Source organism: Mercurialis annua, linkage group LG8 (assembly GCF_937616625.2).
Source record: "Mercurialis annua linkage group LG8, ddMerAnnu1.2, whole genome shotgun sequence".
NCBI classification, from domain to species: domain Eukaryota; kingdom Viridiplantae; phylum Streptophyta; class Magnoliopsida; order Malpighiales; family Euphorbiaceae; genus Mercurialis; species Mercurialis annua.
The window spans coordinates 17941812-17957846 of NC_065577.1; positions in this window are offsets into that span (position 1 = coordinate 17941812).

Genomic DNA, 16035 nt, shown 5'->3' on the forward strand with positions numbered 1-16035 from the left:
AAAATGTAAAGCGTTAGGATTTTTTTCGTAACGTTTAATACGTTTGGACTGGTTCAGTAACGTTTTAAACATTTGACTTCACTAAAAAAGTGAAACGCTTGGATTTGTTTTGTAACGTTTGTAAATGTTTGACTAAAATCGCTAAAAAGGTGAAACATTTGGATTTATATTGCAACGTTTGTAAACGTTTGGCTTAAATCGCTAAAAAGGTGAAACGGTAGGATTTGTTTTGTAACGTTTTAAACGTGTGGATTGGTTTCGTAACGTTTTAAACATTTTTTAAATTTCTAAAAAGGTGAAACGTTTGGATTTGTTTCGTAACGTTTATAAACGTTTGGCTTAAATCGCTAAAAGGAGAAACGTTAGGATTTGTTTCGTACGGTTTTAAACGTTTGGCTTAAATCGTTAAAAAGGTGAAACGTTAGGATTTGTTTTGTAAAGTTCTAAATGTTGGCTTAAAATGCTAAAAAGGTGAAACATTAGGATTTTTTTCGTAACGTTTTAAACGTTTGGATTGGTTTCGTAACATTTTAAATGTTCAACATAAATCGCTAAAAAGGAGAAAATTTTGGATTTATTTCGGAACGTTTTAAACGTTTGGCTTAAATTGCTAAAAAGGTGAAACGTTAAGATTTGTTTCGTAACGCTTTAATCGTTTGGCTTATATTGCTAAAAAAGGGAAACGTTTGGATTTGGTTCGTAATATTTTAAACATTCGGCTTAAATTGCAAAAAGGTCAAACGATTGGATTTGTTGTGTAACGTTTGGCTATCATCACTAAAAAGGGGAAATATTAGGATCTGTTTCGTAACATGATAAACGTTTGGATTGGTTTCGTATTATTTTAAACGTTTGGCTTAAATCGGTAAAAAGGCGAAACGTTTGGATTTGTTTCGTCACATTTTAAACGTTTGGATTGGTTTCGCAACGTTTTAAACGTTTTGCATTAATCGCAAAAAAGGTCAAACATTTGGATTTGTAGTGTAACGTTAGTGAACGTTTGGCTAAAATCGCCAAAAAGGAGAAACGCTTGGATTTGTTTCGTAACGTTTTAAACGTTTGGATTGGTTTCATAACATTTTAAACGTTTGGCTAAATCGCTAAAAAGGTGAAACATTTGGATTTGTTTCGTAATGTTTTAAACGTTAGGCTTCAATCAATAAAAAAGGTGAAACGTTAGGATTTGTTTCGTAATGTTTTAAACGTTTGGTTAAAAAGTTTTAGAAGGTGAAATGTTAGGATTAGTTTCTTAACATTTGACATAAATCGCTAAAAAGGTGAAATATTTGGATTTGTTTCGGAACATTTTAAACGTCTAGCTTAAATCGCTAAAAAGGTGAAACGTTTGGATTTGTTGTGTAACGTTTGTAAACGTTTTGGCTAAAAAGGTGAAATGTTAGTATTTTTTTGTAACGTTTTTAACATTTGGATTGATTTCATATTGTTTTAAACATTTGGTTTAAATCGCTAAAAAGGGCAAACGTTTAGATTTGTTGCGTAACATTTGTAAACGTTCGGCATATATCTCTAAAAAGGCGAAACGATTGAATTTGTTTCGTATCTTCTGGAAACGTTTGGTTTATATCGCCAAAAAGACAAAACGTTTGGATTTGTTTCGTAACGTTAAAAATATTTGGATTGGTTTCGTAACGTATTAATTGTTTCGCTTAAATCGCTAAAAAGGTCAAATGTTTGGATTTCTTTCGTAACGCTTGTTAACATTTCGCCTAAATAGCTAAAAAGATAAAACATTTGGATTTTTTTAGAACATTTTGAACGGTTGGATTGGTTTCATAACGTTTTAAACGTTTTGCTTAAATCGCTAATAATGGGAAGCGTTTGGATTTCTTTTATAACGGATATAAAAGTTTGGTTTAAATCGCTAAAAAGGTAAAACATTTGGATTTCTTTCATAATGTTTTAAATGTTTGGATTGGTTTCGTAACGTTTTAAATATTTGTCTTAAATCGCTAAAAAGTTGAAACGTTTCTATTTGTTTCGTAACATTTGTAAACTTTTGGTTTAAATCATTTTAAAGGGGAAACGATTGGATTTGTTTCGTAACGTTTTAAACATTTGGGTTGGTTTCGCAAAATATTAAACGTTTGGCTTAAATTGATTAAAAGGTGAACATTTGGATTTGTTTTGTAACCTTTGTAAACGTTTGGCTTAAATCGCTAAAAAGGTGAAACGTTAGGATTTGTTCTGCAAAGTTTTAAACGTTTCGATTTGTTCCGTAACGTTTGTAAACATTTGGCATAAATCGCTAATAAGTTGATACATTTGGATTTGTTTCGTAACGTTTTAAATGTTTGGCGTAAATCGCTAAAAAGGTGAAACATTTGGCTTACATCGAAAAAAAAGTCGAAACGTTTAAATTTATTACGAACATTTTTAAACGTTCGGCCTAAATCGCTAAAATTGTGAAATGTTAGTATTTGTTTCGTAACGTTTTAAACGTTTGAATTGGTTTTGTAATGTTTTAAACGTTTGGCTTAAAGCATTAAAAAGAAGAAAACTTTGGTTTTTTTTCCGTAACGTTTTAAACATTTGGATTAGTTTCATAATATTTTTAATGTTTGGCATAAATTGCTAAAAAGGTGAAACATTTGGATTTTTTAATAACGTTTGTAAACGTTTGGGTTAAATCGCTAAATAGGTTACACGTTCAGATTAGTTTCATAACGTTTTAAACGTTTGGCTGAAATCGCTAAAAAGGGTAAACGTAAGGATTTTTTTCGTAATGTTTTGAATGTTTCGCTTAAATCGCTAATCAGGTGAAACGTTTGGATTTGGGTCATAACGTTTTAAGCGTTTGGATTGGTTTCATAATGTTTTAAGCATTTGGCTTAAATCGCAAAAAAGGTGAAATGTTTGGATTTGTTTTGTAATGTTTGTAAACGTTTGGCTTAAATCGCTAAAAAGGTAAAACATTTGCATTTGTTTCTTAAAGTTTGAAACGTTTGGATTGGCTTCATAACGTTTTAAACGTTAGGATTAAACCGCTAAAAAGGTGAAACATTTGGATTTTTTTCGTAACACTTGTATACGTTTTACTTCGATAGCTAAAAGGATGAAAAGATAGGATTTGTTTCGTAACGTTTTTAACGTTTGGATTGGTTTCATATCGTTTTCAACGTTTGCCTTAAAATCGCTAGAAAGTTGAAACATTTGGATTTATTTCATAACATTTTAAACGTTTGGATTGGTTTCGTAATGTTTTAAGCGTTTAGCTTAAAATCGCAGAAAAGGTCAAACGTTTGGATTTGTTGTATAGCGTTTGTAAACATTTTGTTTAAATCTCTAAAAAGATGAAAAGTTACGATTTTTTTGTAACGTTTTAATCGTTTGGATTTGTTTCGTAACGTTTTAAATGTTTAGATTAGTTTCGTATAGTTTTAAATGTTTGAATTAAATCGCTAAAAAGATGAAAGGACTGAATTTGTTTCATAACGTTTGGAAACGTTTGGCTTACATCGCCAAAAAGGGGTAATATTTTTAGCTGTTTCTTAACGTTTTAAACGTTTAGATTGGTTCCGTAACGTTATAATCGTTTGGCTTAAATAGCTAAAAAAGGTGAAACGTTTGGATTTCTTTCGTAACGCTAGTAAACGTTTGGCTTAAATCGCTAAAAAGGTGAAACTTTTGGATTTGTTTCGTAACGTTTTAAACGTTTGGATTGGTTTCGTAACGTTTGGCCTAAATCATTAATAAGGAGAAACGTTTGGATTTATTTCGTAACGTTTGTAAACGTTTGGCTCAAATCGCTAAAACGGTGAAACATGTGGATTTGTTTTATAACGTTTTGAACATTTGGATTGGTTTCGTAAAGTTTTAAACGTTTCGCTTAACTCGCTAAAAAGGTAAAACAATTCGATTTTTTTCGTAATGTTTGTAAACGTGTGGCTTAAATCGCTTAAATGGTGAAACGTTTGGATTTGTGTCGTAACGTTTGGATTGGTTTCGTAACGTATAAAATGTTTGGCTTAAATTGATAAAAAGGTGAACGTTTGGATTTTTTTGAAACTTTTGTAAACGTTTGGCTTAAATCGCTAATAAGGTTTGGCTTAAATCGCTCATAAGGGGAATTTGTTTCGTAACATTTTAAACATTTGGCTTAAATAGCTAAAAAGGTGAAACATTTGTCTTAAACTCTCTAAAAACGAAAAACGTTTAAATTTATTTCGAACCGTTTTAAACGTTTGACCTAAATTGCTAAAATTATGAAACGTTAGGATTGGATCGGTTTCATAACATTTTAAACGTTTGGCTTAAATCGCTAAAAAGGTGAAATATTTGGATTTGTTTCACAACGTTTGTAAACGTTTGACTTAAATCGCTAAAACGGTAAAACTTTTGGATTTGTTTCATAACGTTTTAAACGTTTGGATTGGATTCGTATCGTTTTAAATGTTTGGCTTAAAATGCTAAAAAGGGAAAACATTTGGATTTGTTGCGTAACGTTTGTGTAATATCTCGTAAAATTTTAATTTTTTTTTATAATTTCCGACAATTTTCTGGTCGTTTTGAAGTAACTTCGATGATAGCGGTTTGATTTGAGTTGGTTTGGTTTGGGGTTGATTTTTTTGGTTCAACCATTTATTTTTTTTTAATTAAAAAAAAGGAAATTGTGAATTCCCGTACGAGAATTATGATTCTCGAACGAGAATCATGATTTGCAGGCCTGGTCTCGTACGAGACCAGGGGTTCTCGAACGAGAACCAAGCCCAAATGGGCTGTTCTCATTTGAGAACATAGCAGCCCCCTCGACCCTTTCGTCCAGCTCACTTCGCACTCATTTTCGACCCATCTCCTCTCGATATTTAAAGTCGACTTCTAAACGAAACCTAGATCACGCTGCAAACAAAACCTAGCCTCCATTTCTTTGTTGTTTCGCTGAAAAACGAAGCCGTAATCTTCTCTCAAACTCTACTGTTCCGGTAAGCTTCATGATTCCTTTAATTTCAGTTTTCATTTTGAAACGTCTTTCGGTTTTCCAATTCGTTCTTCCTCGTTTCTAGATCAAAATCAAAACTGTTTGATCTCAGACGTTCTAGACTCATATACCTTCGATTCCCCACCTCGTTTTCGTTGAACGGTACGTGATCGACCTCGTTTCCATTCGCCGTACGCTTTCCGTTTTCTGTTTTGGCCTTCACTGTTCATGATGAATTGTTGCTGCCGAATGATTCCTTTCCTTTTGGCTATGTTTATGCTTGATTAATGGTTATCAATCTCTTAGTATGCTAGTTGTAAATCGTTTTGGCTTTCGGATTGTGATTGTTCCATCGTAAATTGGTGTCTCGGTTGAGTTTGGATTTAAGTAACTTGTGACAATGTTGTTTGAGAATTCATTGTTCCTATTTGCTTAGGTTTTACTTCTAATTGTTGGGTTTTTGATTTTAGTATTATAATGTAAAATCATATAGAATTAGGAAGCTTTGATGTTCTAATGGTTGATTGAGAAGTTGCTGCAAATGGGTAGCATTGGCTTAGGCGGGGATTTGTGTTTGTTTAAAAGCAAAGAGATGGTCAATTGCTCACTTTGATCACCAAAATGTTTTACTCAAATCAAATAAATCCTTAATGTTAAACTTTAACTAATAACTTGAATTTAGATTTGATTTATAATTATTTAGTTGAAAACAATAGCTATTATAAATTTAACTAATATAATTACTCGGGTAATTTGATTTAATTAAGAATATCAAATTTGAATAAAATTGGTTAAATTACAATTTAGCCCCTGAACTTATTTTGTAACTTAATTAAGTGGATTGTTGGTTGGTTATTTTATATTTTGATTTAAATATAAATAAAAGCAATTAAATTGAATTTGGATATCAAATTGGCTAAAGTACAATTTAGTCCCTAATTGGCAAAAGTACAGCTTAGTCCCTAATTGGTTAAAGTGCAATTTAGTCCCTAAAATTTTATAAACTTAAAATGGTTAGATTTTTGGGTTGTAACTTGGGTTACTTAAAATTGAAGTTATTGAGTTCCGCTTTTAAAATGGATTATTATTTTATTGAATTATTTTTATAAATATAAACTCGGGTTTATATTGATAAATGTTTTGAGTCGGGTTAGACTTGGGTCACCCGACAAGTGAGGTTAGCTTGGTAGTTAATGATAACTCGGCTAACCCACTTTTTGGAAAATAATTTAGTATTTAAAGATTATTAAATAATATTTATAAATTGGATTTTAAGCGAGAACTCAATGGACTTGTATTAATTGGGCTTTATTACCTATTGGGTATTTTTGTGTTAATTTGGTTTGTTTTATTCCGACGTGTTATCTGTGCTAGTCCTATGTGGTGTCTAGTACTCTCTAGAGTTAGGGTCTGTTTTAATATTATTTTATGTGTCTAGACTCGTATACTGTTCGTGCTTCAGAGGCAAACCAGGATTAGTTGCTTGCCGGTATTCACGTGGATTAGCAAGTTGTGAATTTGTACTTACTATTTACCGCTTTATTAAGTAAATTGTTATTTTAATATTAAATATATATACTATACGTATATTTCGAACTGTTTTTATATTATGGCTTCTAGTTGGAACATGCTACCTAATGGGCATCATTAGGACTGCGTGCGCACCGGTAATGATCTGGGAAAGGTAATTATGGTAATGTGGTAACTCGGTGTGAGCACAGCTCTCGGGACCAAGTAGAGTAACTCGGTGTAGCTCAGCTCTCGGGACTCTGGTGTAAGTGTGGTCAGTGGTAACTCGGTGTAGCTCAGCTCTTGGGACCAGACCTGTTGGATTATGTTTATTATTTAAAATTGTGGATTAGGGTTCCAACTATTATTCGTAATATCGTTATTAAATGTTTTAAACGGTTTTAAAGGTTTTCCACTTAATAAATGTAGATAGTGGTATAAACTCATCTCAGTATATCTGACCCCGTTGTTTTCCCAATTTTCCCAGGGTTATGATCTGAGAGAGTCTGGTGATATCCGCATTTTACTTTTCCTCAGAGGTTCCATTTATTTTTGATAAACTGTAAAACTGTTTTATTCTTAGACCGCAGTAGTAACTAGACGTCTTTATTATTATATATTTTGTCGGATTGGTTCGACTGGTTATATTGCTTTGGCATGTTATATTATTTACATTGGTTTATGATAAATCTATTTTAGACTCGGAATTGAATAAGCATGTTATATTAACTGTTGAATATTATAACTGCTAGATTTAGGCTGAAGTCTCGGTTGCCCCCGAGCATAGGTTTTCTGCAGGTTTATATGTTTATGTATTAAATGAAAGGCTAGCTACGGGTTTTGGTACTACATTACCCATACCCTAGCGCCGGTCGCGATTCATGAAAATGGGTCGTGACAAACTTGGTATCAGAGCTTTGGTTTCAAACCAAGGCCATTTACTTGCTATGTGTTTACTCTGTTAAGTATGGTTGTGTCTTAGGAGCTACTGTGGGTATAGGATTCTGTCATATCTTTAAAAACGTTGAAATCCCTAAATATCTACCTTAGAGGGGGGTGAATAAGTTATAGTGGGTAATTAAAATTTAAGTGAGAGTTTGAGAAGAGAAAAATCGACACAAGCAATTTAGAGTGGTTCGGATCACAAATCGATCTTACTCCACTACTCAATCAAAGATTGAGATTTTAGAATCTACTAATTGAGATAGTGTTTTAGAGATAAACAAAAACTTTACAAAGAGATTTCTAAGAGATAATCTCAAACTCACAATGTGCTTTTCTAAGGCTAAACACAAACCTACAACACTAATGATTGAATCACAAAGATTAATCAATCAATAAAGAGAATGAGCAATCAATAAATGATGCACAATAAATTTCGAGAGAATAAATTGAATGCTTGAGAATGTTTGTTGTTGCTTGAGTGTCTAACATCTTAAATGAGGTAGGCAAGGGGTATTTATAACCCCAACAACAAACCCTTGAATCTTTTAGAAGAAAACTCAAGTTTGGTCTGAAAAACAGTCGCTCGCGCCCGAGATCCCCTACGTCGCGCCCGAGATCTTTAAATGTCAGGAATTCAGCCAATGGTTGAAGGCCACTTGTCAAGCAACTGATGGAAGACTCTGAACTAGCCATTAGACCTTCAACGGTCATATGCATCGCGCCCATGATGCATATGTCGCGCCCGCAATACACTTGAAGAACAAAGGTGTTTGGATTAGCTAGTATATCGCGCCCGTGATTTGGTTTGTCGCGCCCGAGATAAATGGATCTCGCCCGTGATGCTTGAGGCATCTCAGGCGCGAAAACCTACTGTAACTAGTGGGAATTCCGATTTTTTGATTCTCACTAGAAAGCTCTGATTCGACCCAGGATGGTTTCTATATGTTCCTACACACTAATAAACATGATTAGGCTCTTAAAATTGATTGTCAAACTCAAAATTAGGATTCAAATGGGACTTGGTCCAACAAACGTCGTCATTTGATTTTAAAACATTCTGCCTACACCAATAGGATTGCGTTGAGTCAGTTATTATATGTTGATTTGATGCTGTTAAATGTTAATTATATTTCACTTGGGTGAATATTTTATTGCTGTTGATTTCTAGGGGAATCCTATATGTTGCTTGTTTTGTTCATACTTGGGTATTAAATATATCTATGTATTTAAATTGTTTTTGTTCAATTCTTAGGATATGGACAATGTTGTTCGTACTCGTGCTCGTGTTGCGGCAGAGCAAGAAGCTGTGGCTGATGATGCGATTTCCATGGAAGTCGATCAGAACGTACCACCAGTTCCGGCCAATGTTGGACGTGGTAGAGGTGCAGGTAGAGGTAGAGGCAGAGGAGCTGGTGCTGGTAGAGGTGGAGCTAGAGGACGTGGTGCAGCAGGTGTTCAGGCACCGAATGTACAGCAGGCACCGATTGTGCAACAGGCACCGAATATGCAGGCGTTCGACTTCACTACTTTCTTGGCTGGGATTGTCGAGATGCAGAACAAGCAGGCTCTTTTGCAGAATCAGTGTATTGTACTGGGTCAGTTAGCGCAGCAACAGCAACCTCAGGCTGGTGCTATAGCTGGTATGGGTGGACTTGCTGGTGTCGGTCACATTCCGATAGACAGAGAATTGGTGATAACCTACACGAAGTTGAATCCGACTTCTTTTGATGGTACTGGGGATGCTCTTGACTTCTTAGAAGAGTTTGAATACAATAGTCAGAGAATGCAAGCTACTGATCGTCAATCAGTGATGCTAGTGGAGATGTCACTGAAGGGTCCAGCCAAGGACTGGTTTCGCGATAACATCAGACCAGATATGGCTACATTGTCTTGGGCTGACTTTGTGACAAGGTTCAGAGGTTACTATCTACCTTTCTCTGTTATTGAGAATTTCAGAGAAAAGCTGCTGAGTTTGAAGAAAGGGGATAGGTCAGTGACATACTACACTACAGAGTTTGTCCGTTTGGGGCGGTTTGCTACAGATCTACAGGGTGATCGTGGACGAGTGAACGACCGCTATATCAGGGGTTTAGGCTCGGAATTTCTTCCTTTGCTGATAGGGGCAGACATGGAGTTTCCTCGGGTAGTGGACAATGCTCGACAGATGGAGAATTCGTTCCTAGTGGGGGGCAACAGGCCCCAGTGCAGCATGGTAGTGGGAACTACTACAATGGCTCTTCTCAGGCCAATAAGGGGAGTCGCCGTACTCACAACAAAGGGAGGCATAGTGCTAGGAGTGCTCTGTACAGCTCCAGTAGCAGTGGGAGTAACCGTGGTTCAGGACTCGGGTACAGTGGTGGATCGAACATTCCGTTCTGCCAGAATTGTAGACGCAGGCACTATGGTCAGTGTCAATTAGCTCCCGGAGGTTGTTTTTCATATGGCCAGCCGGGTCATTTTTCCAGGGAGTGTCCGACATCTGGTCAGCAGATGTCTAACTCTAGTGTGGCGCAGTCATCTTATAAGCAGCAGAGACCTGCATTTACACAGTCTGTAGGGTACTCTCAACCTGCAGCATTTTTTCGTGGCCAGCGTGGCCGTGGTTCTGGTGGTAGAGGTTTTGGTGGCCGTGGTAACAGCGGTAGAGGTTCCAACAGTTATGGTACTGGGCAGAGTTCACAGCAGCAGCCGTAGGGTCAGGCTAGAGTGTTTGCTCTTACTCCTCAGGATGCGCGTGCATCAAATGCTGTGGTGCAAGGTACCATTCCGATTTCTTTTACTGATGCTTTGGTATTATTTGATGCGGGTGCAACCCATTCGTTTGTGTCTACATGTTTTGCTGGGAAATTGGGTATGGTACCATCTGTTTTGAGTGAACCTCTAGCCGTGTCTACCCCTATGTCTGAAGGTGTAGTAATGGACGTTGTTTATCCTTCTTGTCCAGTGGTTATCCAGGGTAGAGAATTTTGTGCTGATTTTATAGTGCTTGACGTTCTCTCTTTTGATGTCATCTTGGGGATGGTTTGGTTGTCGCGCCATTATGCTTCTAATGATTGTCGAGGGAAGTCAGTCGAGTTCAGGATTCCAGGTGATCTACCTTTTTCCTTTCAGGGAGAGAAGGCGGAGACACCTAAGAATCTGATTTACGCAATCAAGGCGAAGCGGATGTTAGGCAAGGGTTGCCAGGGTTTTCTTCCTGTGGTTCGTGATTTGGAGACTAGTAGTTGGGATATGCACAGTGTTCCGATAGTGAATGAGTTCACTGATGTTTTTCCAGAGCAATTGCCTGGATTACCAGTTGATCGTGATATTGAGTTTTACATTGATGTGGTTTCTGGTACAGCTCCGATTTCGATACTGCCGTATCCGATGGATCCTGCAGAGCTGAAGGAGTTGAAGGACCAATTACACGAATTGTTGGATAGCGGGTTCATCAGACCAAGTACTTCTCCATGGGGTCCTCCAGTTCTGTTTGTGAAAAAGAAAGACGGTTCCTTTCGACTGTGTATCGACTACAGACAATTGAACAAGGTTACTATGAAGAACAGATATCCTCTTCCTCGCATCGATGATTTGTTTGACCAGTTGCAGGGTGCGAAGTGTTTCTCCAAGATTGATTTGAGGTCTGGGTATCATCAACTTTGGATCCGTGATGTAGATGTGCCTAAGACTGCTTTTCGGACTCGTTATGGACATTTTGAATTTCTGGATATGTCCTTTGGTCTGACGAACACACCAGCAGCGTTCATGGATATGATGAACAGAGTGTTCAAGCCGTTTTTGGATCAATTTGTTATCGTCTTTATTGATGACATTTTGATCTATTCTCGGAATGAGGAGGAACATGCTTATCATTTGAGGACTATACTACAGACGTTGCGTGAGCATCAGTTGTATGCTAAGTTCTCAAAATGTGAGTTCTGGTTGGATCAGGTTACCTTTCTAGGGCACGTGGTGTCGAAAGATGGGATCAAGGTTGATCCGAAGAAGATTGAGGCGGTTATGGATTGGCAGAGGCCGAGGTCAGTTACCGAGATCAGAAGTTTTCTGGGTTTAGCTGGCTACTATCGTCGGTTCGTGCAAGATTTCTCCAGAATATCTGCACCGTTGACTAAAATAACACAGAAAGGTTTTAAGTTTGAGTGGACTGACAAGTGCGAGGCGAGCTTTGAGAAGCTCAAGGAGATTTTGACTACAGCTCCTGTTTTGGCGTTGCCTTCTGGCATTGACGGTTTCATAGTGTATTGTGATGCGTCTCGGATTAGTTTGGGTTGCGTTCTGATGCAACATAGACAGGTGATTTCCTATGCTTCCAGACAGTTGAAGAAGCATGAGGTGAATTGCCCTACTCATGATTTAGAGTTGGCAGCTGTGGTTTTTGCGCTTAAAATCTGGAGACATTATTTGTATGGTGCTACTTGTGAGATTTTCACTGATCATAAGAGTTTAAAGTATATCTTTGATCAGCGAGAGTTGAACTTGAGACAGAGGAGGTGGTTAGAATTGCTGAAAGACTACGACTATACTATTCAGTACTATCCTGGTAAGGCAACTTTGGTAGCCAATGCGCTGAGTCGCAAGTCTTCGGGCAGTTTGGCTCATATTTCTGAGATTAGGCGTAGACCCATGGTTAGAGAGTGGCATAGTTTGATAGCTTCGGGCTATGGTTTTCAGATTTCTCAGGCCGGTTGTTTGTTGGCACAGTTACAAGTGCAACATGTTTGATTGATCGGATCAAAGCATTACAAGCTGAGGATCCACAGTTGAAACGGATTATTGAGGAGATTCAGCAGGATGGAAATTCTGAGTTTACTTTTATGAATGGTGTTCTGAGACATGGTTCAAGATTGTGTGTTCCGAATTCAGATGGTTTGAGGGACCGGATTCTGGAAGAAGCGCACAAATCTGCTTATAGTGTTCATCCGGGTTCTACTAAGATGTACCATGATCTTAAGGGTACCTACTGGTGGAGCGGGATGAAGAAGGATGTCGCTGAGTATGTTTCTAAGTGTCTAACTTGCCAGCATGTGAAGCTAGAACATCAGAGACCTTTTGGCTATTTGCAACCATTACCTATTACAGAGTGGAAGTGGGAACGGATTGCCATGGATTTTGTGGTTGGTTTACCACGTACTCGACAGGGGTACAATTCCATCTGGGTTATAATTGACCGCATTACCAAGTTAGCTCATTTCCTACCGATCAAGGTTTCGTATACTGCTTCGAGGTTGGCTCAGTTGTACATCGACAGGATTGTTAGTTTGCATGGTGTACCGGTTTCTATTGTTTCAAACAGAGGTTATGTTTACTTCGAGGTTTTGGAAAGCGTTACAGGAATCCTTGGGTTCTCGGTTGGATTTCAGTACAGCTTTTCATCCTCAGACTGACGGTCAGTCTGAGAGGACTATTCAGATGTTGGAGGATATGCTCAGGATGTGTGTTCTCGATTTTCAGGGTAGCTGGATACTCATTTGCCGTTGATTGAATTTTCTTACAACAACAGTTACCACGCGAGTATCGAGATGGTGCCGTATGAGGCTTTGTACGGGCGCAAGTGTAGATCTCCTATCTGTTGTGAGGAGGTTGGAGAGCGTAAACTCTCGAGAGCGGAGATTATCCAGATTACTTCAGAGAAGTTACCGTTGATCAAACGGAGGTTGGAGACTGCTTTTAGTCGGCATAAGAGTTATGCTGATCCGAAGAGGAAAGACATTGAGTTTCATGTTGGTGATTTCGTGTTTCTTCGGGTTTCGCCTATGAAAGGCGTGGTTCATTTTGGCGTCAAGGGAAAGTTGGCACCGAGGTATATTGGTCCTTATGAGATTTCAGAGAGGATTGGAGCTGTGGCTTATCGTCTGGTTCTGCCGCCAGACATGTCGTTAGTACATCCTGTGTTTCATGTTTCTATGTTGAGGAAGTGCATTTCTAATCCTTCGCACGTGATTGTGCCTCAGAGTGTTGAAATTGATCAAGAACTGTCCTATGAGGAACAGCTAGTTGAGATTGTTAATACGCAAGTGCGTAAATTGCGGAACAAGGAGATTCCGATGGTCAAAGTTCTCTGGCGCAATCATTCTGTAGAAGAATGTACCTGGGAGACCGAGTTGGATATGCGAAATCGCTATCCTTTTCTTTTTCCGTGAGGTACGATATCTTGATTTTCGGTGACTTTTATGATTTCTACTTGTGTTACGTGTTGTTCTGGTGGTAATTGCTTATCGTGTTAAATTCGAAGACGAATTTTTAATTACTTGGGGAGAATGTAATATCCCGTAAAATTTTAATTTTTTTTTTGTAATTTTCGATAATTTTCTGGTCGTTTTGAAGTAAATTCAATGATAGCGGTTTTATTCGAGTTGGTTCGGTTTGGGGTTGATTTTATTGGTTCAGCCATTTATTTTTTTTAATTAAAAAGAAAAAAAAAAGGAAATTGTGGATTCCCGTTCGAGAATTATGATTCTCAAACGAGAATCATGATTTGCAGGCTTGGTCTCGTACGAGACCAGGGGTTCTAGAACGAGAACCAAGCCAAAATGGGTTGTTCTCGTTCGAGAACATAGCAGCCCCCTCGACCCTTTCGTCCAGCCCACTTCACACTCATTTTCGACCCATCTCCTCTCGATATTTAAAGTCGACTTCTAAACAAAAAACCTAGATCACGCTGAAAACAAACCCTAGCCTCCATTTCTTTGTTGTTTCGCTGAGAAACGAAGCCGTAATCTTCTCTCAAACTCCGATGTTCCTGTAAGCTTCATGATTCCTTTAATTTCAGTTTTCATTTTGAAACGCCTTTCGGTTTTCTGATTCGTTCTTGCTCGTTTCTCGATCGAAATCAAAATCGTTTGATCTCAGACGTTCTAGACTCATATACCTTCAATTCCCCACCTCGTTTTCGTTGAACGGTACGTGATCGACCTCGTTTCCATTCGCCATACGGTTTTCGTTTTCTGTTTTGGCCTTCAATGTTCTTGATGAATTGTTGCTGGCGAATGATTCCTTTCCTTTTTGCTATGTTTATGCTTGATTAATGGTTATCAATCTCTTAGTATGCTAGTTGTAAATCGTTTTGGCTTTCGGATTGTGATTGTTCCATCGTAAATTGGTGTCTCGGTTGAGTTTGGATTTAAGTAACTTGTGACAATGTTATTTGAGAATTCATTATTCCTATTTGCTTCGGTTTACTTCTAATTGTTGGGTTTTTTATTTTAGTATTATAATGTAAAATCATATAGAATTAGGAAGCTTTGATTTTCTAATGGTTGATTGAGAAGTTGCTGCAAATGGGTAGCATTGGCTTAGGCGGGGATTTGTGTTTGTTTAAAAGCAAAGAGATGGTCAATTGCTCACTTTGATCACCAAATGTTTTACTGAAATCAAATAAATCCTTAATGTTAAACTTTAACTAATAACTTGAATTTAGATTTGATTTATAATTATTTAGTTGAAAACAATAGCTATTATAAATTTAACTAATATAATTACTCGGGTAATTTGATTTAATTTAGAATATCAAATTTGAATAAAATTGGTTAAATTACAATTTAGCCCTTGAACTTATTTTATAACTTAATTAAGTGGATCGTTGGTTGGTTATTTTATATTTTGATTTAAATATAAATAAAAGCAATTAAATTGATTTTGGATATCAAATTGGCTAAAGTACAATTTAGTCCCTAATTGGCAAAAGTACAGTTTAGTCCCTAATTGGCTAAAGTGCAATTTAGTCCCTAAAATTTTATAAACTTAAAATGGTTAGATTTTTGGGTTGTAACTTGGGTTACTTAAAATTGAAGTTATTGAGTTCCGCTTTTAAAATTGATTATTATTTTATTGAATTATTTTTATAAATATAAACTCGGGTTTATATTGATCAATATTTTGAGTCGGGTTAGACTTGGGTCACCCGACAAGTGAGGTTAGCTTGGTAGTTAATGATAACTCGGCTAACCCACTATTTGAAAAATAATTTAGTATTTAAAGATTATTAAATAATATTTATAAATTGGATTTTAAGAGAGAACTCGATGGACTTGTATTAATTGGGCTTTATTACCTAATGGGTATTTTTATGTTAATTTGGTTTGTTTTATTCCGACGTGTTATCTGTGCTAGTCCTATATGGTGTCTAGTACTCTCTAGAGTTAGGGTCTGTTTTAATAATAATTTTATGTGTCTAGACCCGTCTACTGTTCGTGCTTCAGAGGCGAACCAGGATTAGTTGCTTGCCGGTATTCACGTGGATTAGCAAGCTGTGAGTTTGTACTTACTATTTACCGTTTTATTAAGTAAATTATTATTTTAATATTAAATATATATACTATACGTATATTTCGAACTGTTTTTATATTATGGCTTCTAGTTGGAACATGCTACCTAATGGGCATCATTAGGACTGCGTGCGCACCGGTAATGATCTGGAAAAGGTAATTATGGTAATGTGGTAACTCGGTGTGAGCATAGCTCTCTGGACCAAGTAGAGTAACTCGGTGTAGCTCAGCTCTCGGGACTCTGGTATAAGTGTGGTCAGTGGTAACTCGGTGTAGCTCAGCTCTCGGGACCCGACCTGTTGGATTATGTTTATTATGTAGAATTGTGGATTAGGGTTCCAACTCTTATTCGTAATATCGTTATTAAATATTTTAAAC